We start from the raw sequence: 5,173 nt of genomic DNA on the forward strand, positions 1-5,173 counted from the left end.
CCGGCCCCAGCCGCACGGGCCCCGCACGGCTCCCGCCGCCGCCCGCACGCCCCGGCTCCGCTGCCCGGCCCCAGCCGCCCCCCCGCGCTCACAGCCGGGCTCTCCGCCGCACCGGGGCGGAGCCGCCCACACGCCGTTCCTGAGCCTGCAGCGACACCGTGCGCTGCTCCGCCGCCTCACACGATCCCACACGGCACCCGCGCCTCTGCACCACCAGACTCATCTCCACCGCCGTCTCTTCCCTCCCCTCCTCCCCTGTCTTTACCTTCTTTTTCCTTATTGCCTGGTGTTTCCATGTAAATATGCGTTTCTTTCCTTCTTCCTCTTTCTCATCTGATTTTCTTCTATTATATTTGTTTTTCTCCTACCATTTCCCGTATTGAAAGGGAGGGAGGACGAGTGATTCCGTTCTCTTTCCTGCTTTGTCCTCTTGTTACTCTGCTCTTTTCTGCTTCTCAGTCTCTATTCTTTTCCTTTTTTTTTTTTTTGTCGTCTTCATCCTTCCCGTGCCGTGCCTTGATTTCTCTTCTCTTTCCATCCTTCTCTCTTCTTCCCCCCCCGGGCAGCTCGCCCTTCGCCTCCGCTTCTGGGACCATCAAAGTCGGAGCCATCACCGCTGCTGTCGGGACATCTGCTCCAGAGCGAGGTACTTTTACTGGGGCGGGGAAGCTGTAAGGGACCGACTCTGCTCAGAGGCTAAAGACCATCTCGGTGTGTGCTGCTCATGTCGTTTATAGTCTCTTCTGTTCTTTCATTCTTCCATTATTTTTTTCTCTCTGGCTTGCTTTGGACTTGCATGGATTTTTTTTCTTTCCATTTAAATTTCTTTCTTTTCCTTATGCTATTTTCTTTCTCTCTTGCCTTTTCTTTCTTTCTTTGTTCACCTTCCCTATGTCTTCTCTTTCTTGCTCTTAGAGTCACTGCTGGTTTTCTCTTCACCTCTTTTTCTATTTCCATCTTTGTCTCTCTATTGTTGTTTTCTTCCTGTACCAAAATACTTTCAAATGTCCACATCATGCTCACAATGAAGGACGTAAGTGCCTTTCTGAAACGGTTCTCATTCCTCTTCTTTGCCACAATTCCTCAATTTCATCTTTTATTATTATTATATTATCATTATTATTATCATTATTATTATTATTATTATTATTATTATTATTATTATTATTATTATTATTTTCCCCTTCTACATTTTACCCACTGGAACAGAAGCCCAAACCCCAGCTAAAGGGACAACTAATTAAAAAAAAAAATGCATCAAAGTTTACAAACAACCCCGGAGAAGTTCTCATTTGGGAAATCGAACCTATCACAGCCCAGCACACCAATCCTTCAAGAATGCTGCAAAAAGCACTGGGCAACCACAGCTCCTCAGACCTCCTCAAATACCTCGATGAAGAGTTAGAGCTGTTCTTCATAACTCGTGTTCTACCTGCACAGCCAACGAAATGCCACCAAGGTAACACCACGGCATTGCCACTGAGAACAACTGCTGCATGCATGACACAGCTACTCCAACAAATCCATGAGGGTCACTTCTCCATGTGTCTGTGCTTCCACCTGCTCACCCTGTGCCAGGCAACAGCAGGAAGGGAATGGGAGCTGGTAAGTGGTGCTCCAAACCTACAGGCATTTCAACCCAGGCAGCATTCGGCCAATGCAACATGAAGATACCACAGCTGAACAGGAACCAAGGTACACCTGTCTCTCACACACAGCCTCTACAGGTACAAGTGACTTACTTACCTGTCACATCAGTGGTGTAGTCTTCAGAAAAAGAAACATTTTCAGAACAGGAAAATCGGGTTTAGGGGACGTTTTCCCTTAAGAATATGAGTAACTTTAGGGGGTGCTGGACAGAAAAAAAAATACATTCACCAAAGCTTGGAAATTACAGGAGAGTGTGTAATGCTCCCTTTTGCACTTTTATCACTGGGGAAGCAGGACGGACACCCGAACATCTGCGACATTCTCTCAACAGCAAACTCAGCTCAGGAGAGTAGAAAACCTTCCCTGAGACTGATGGATTACTGTTCAAACACCTGCCACCTGACAGCTGCCAGTATTCCACTGACTGCATCTCATCCACTGTTATCGACACATTGCCAGTGTGAGAGAAGAAAAAAAGGGTCAATGTTCTCACTCAGAGAAGAGGGAGGAGGAGAAGGAGGAGAAGAAAACAAAGGAACCCATCCCACTTTATTGAAATGCCAGGTTTGACAATATCTTGAATACAGAGACAACTTCTTCCCTTCCTTAGCAACACCAAGACTACAGTAATGACTCAGGCAACATTCTGAGAAAGCTGGTACAATGATACAAGTTTCCAAAAGCTTTTGTTTGACCAACAACATTCCACAACAAAGAAAAGCAATTCAAGGCATATGCCTGCCATATGGCAAGTAACTGTACAAGCAGTAACACCTCAGAAAACAACTGAGCACAAGGAGATGCAGAGGTACTGGAGCTCCGGAGAGGATCCCAGGAGAGCAGCCTTGTGTGCCAGGCCTTTTCTCAAGGTTTTCTGCGGGCATCCTCTATCCTGTCCCATGGCAAATGAGACTGCCACATCTCAGCAGACATTCTCCAGTTCCTCCCCTATAACACAGACTGTGTCCTACACAGCATCTCCATTCCCCTCAGGCAACACTCCTCCTCACTCAAACTCACCCTCTCCATGACACAGGCCCAGGCCCTACTTGGAGCCATTCATAGGATCACTGACAAAATAGCAAACATTGCTCAATTCCAGCAACATGCCCCATCTGTAAAGCCCACTTTGCCTATGATTCAGGCTTAGCAACTCTTCATCTTCGCTCATGGTCACCACAAAGGAAACACAAAGTATGTAAATGCCTCACAGCATTGGGCTGTGTCTTCCCACCTACGTGTTCTTCACCACAGATGCTTTGCTCTTTTTCAGCAATCTCACATGGAAATAGCACAGAGCTGCACAAGACAGTTCTTAGAGATTCTGGGATTAGAACTCTGACAGGAATCAGAACAGGATGGGGAGTAGACCCCGTGGATTTTGTTCTTCAAAAGAACCTTATCAAATGCCAAAACTCAAGTGCTCTCACAAGATCAACTGAGGCAAATTATATCACCAAGAAACAGAGCTGGGATGCTCTGCACGGTTTGGCATTTACCCGCACATATCAGAATGAGCCATGTGTGACAACAGGACCCACCACCTCTACCACATTCAACTGCACAAGCAGGGAAATCCAGTGCACAAAGATTTCACCCACCATCTCATTACATGCTCTGGGATAAGAACCAAAATGCACAACAGCATACCAGATTGTAGCAACTACGCAGGAGAAACTGGCTTGGGTTTTGTTGGAAGAGGTGATTCTCTGGATTCTTTGTTTTCTTTTTTTAAAAAATATTTCCATGGCTTTTGAAATGATGCTGTTGTTGATATAAGTTTAGCTACAACATCAAAAGACTCAAGCATGTCTCATGCTGCTTCTCTGGCTGGTGAAGTACATCCACAAGCCAGGGAACAAAGGGAGCAGGAGAAGAAAATTTCACTTCTTAGCACTTCACTTTGGAGAACACTCCTCTGTCTGAACACATCACAATGCTATGGAAAGCAACATGATACTCAGGAAGAAATCATAAGAAAGGTTCACCACATCTTCCCAAGTTTCATAATGACTCTGGTGGTGGAACCAAATTGGACAGCTTACAGTTCCACAGCCAGACAAAACCCTGAAGTCACAATTTTCACCCTGCATAACAATTTTAGTGAGCAGAACCGAAGAGGAGGAGGTCAATTTTCAATGAGAAACAACACTCAAACTGTTCAAGACTGTCCACCAGTGCCTGGAGAAGTGTTGAAGCACTCTCTTCCCACAAGACCTTTTTGAAACAAGCAGTCCATCAGACAACATTCAACACTGCATCTCACCAGCTCTTACCAACACACAGCCTACATCAGGCAGGCAGCAGCACAAGGGACTGTCTCTGGTGGAAGGGGTTCATAATCCCAAAGGACATGGTGGACATTTCCATTTTCACACACTCTCTCATGATCAGGAAGGTCTCCCACTCCACACCCTTAGGCTGGAAAAAGATCCTCAGCAAGAATACTCTGTTCCACTCCTGCCTCACCCTTTCCTCTAGGCATCCTCCACTTCCCACTCTGAGACATGTTCTCAACACAAATGTATAATCTCGTTTCTTCTCTTACAGCATAACCCATGGTTTCCCCAAGTATTTCCAGTTTCCCCCAAAACAAGTGTTCCCACTGTGCAAGCTCACCCTTCACATCAGGAAATGGCCAGGCCCTACTCAGTGTCTGAGGTCACAGTTCCCTTAGCTGCCTCAAGGCTCAGCACTCTTCTTCCCAGCAATGACAAACCATAAAAAAGACACAGACAAAATGTTGGCAAGCACGCCAGTGTAACACATGACACTGGCTGTGTAGGAGAATGTTATTGGAGACTCGGTGGGGAAAGGTGATTCTTTGATTTGGGGGGTTATTTGTTAGTTTGTTCATTACAGAAGTGAAGATTTCCAGGGCTCTTGAAATGATGTGGCTGTTGATGCAAATTTTGAAAGAACATCAAAAAGGACCAGTGTACTTTACACGACTTCTCAGCTCAGGAATGCAAAGACAAAATCCCGGGAAAATGGGCAGCAGGAAAGGAAAAATAAATTTTCCGTTTGAAACATGTACCTTGGGTCACACTCTTCTGCCTGAACTTTTTGTGCCACTACTTGGAGCAACATGATACTTGCAAAACAATGATAGAAAATCTGTGTCACAGCCTCCCTACTCTCGCAATGAGTCCCGTGATCAAAAGAAAATAGAGAACTTTAGCCCTTGAAGTTCCAATTGTCACCTCGCAGCACATCTCCTCATGAGCATAATAAAGAAGAGGAGAACAGTTTTCGATAACAAGCCAAACTAATATCACCACGGTCAGCAGAGATACAAAGTGCATGGGGGGTTTTCCACCAACACCGCCGGGCGGTCTTGCATTACTTCAACAAACTCGACTAGAAAACCTACACATGGACAATCAAGAGGGTTCTCTGTAAACCTGACACCTCCGGGCACCTCTCAGCGCATCTGACAGTAATTTCATCATAGAATTTAATCATAGAACACATAATCATAATGATTTATAGAACAACTCCCACCTAGAGTAGCAAACCTCAG

The 5,173-nt window shown here is 45.7% G+C and overlaps 1 long non-coding RNA gene across 1 annotated transcript in view; it reads right to left on the bottom strand.

The window, feature by feature from the left end:
- Positions 1-46: 46 nt before the first annotated feature.
- Positions 47-5,173, bottom strand: part of LOC114069644 — an 18,356-nt gene continuing 13,229 nt past the window's right edge. Inside the window, exons 2-3 of the long non-coding RNA XR_003573807.1 lie at positions 2,671-2,673; positions 47-237 (exon numbers count right to left, since the gene is read on the bottom strand). This is a non-coding gene — a long non-coding RNA (uncharacterized LOC114069644). The remainder of the gene's footprint in view (positions 238-2,670; positions 2,674-5,173) is intronic.

This window comes from Empidonax traillii, unplaced genomic scaffold (genome assembly GCF_003031625.1).
Source record: "Empidonax traillii isolate 1590-97213 ecotype Southwest subspecies unplaced genomic scaffold, ASM303162v1 scaffold1323:size195977, whole genome shotgun sequence".
Classification (NCBI taxonomy): Eukaryota; Metazoa; Chordata; class Aves; order Passeriformes; family Tyrannidae; genus Empidonax; species Empidonax traillii.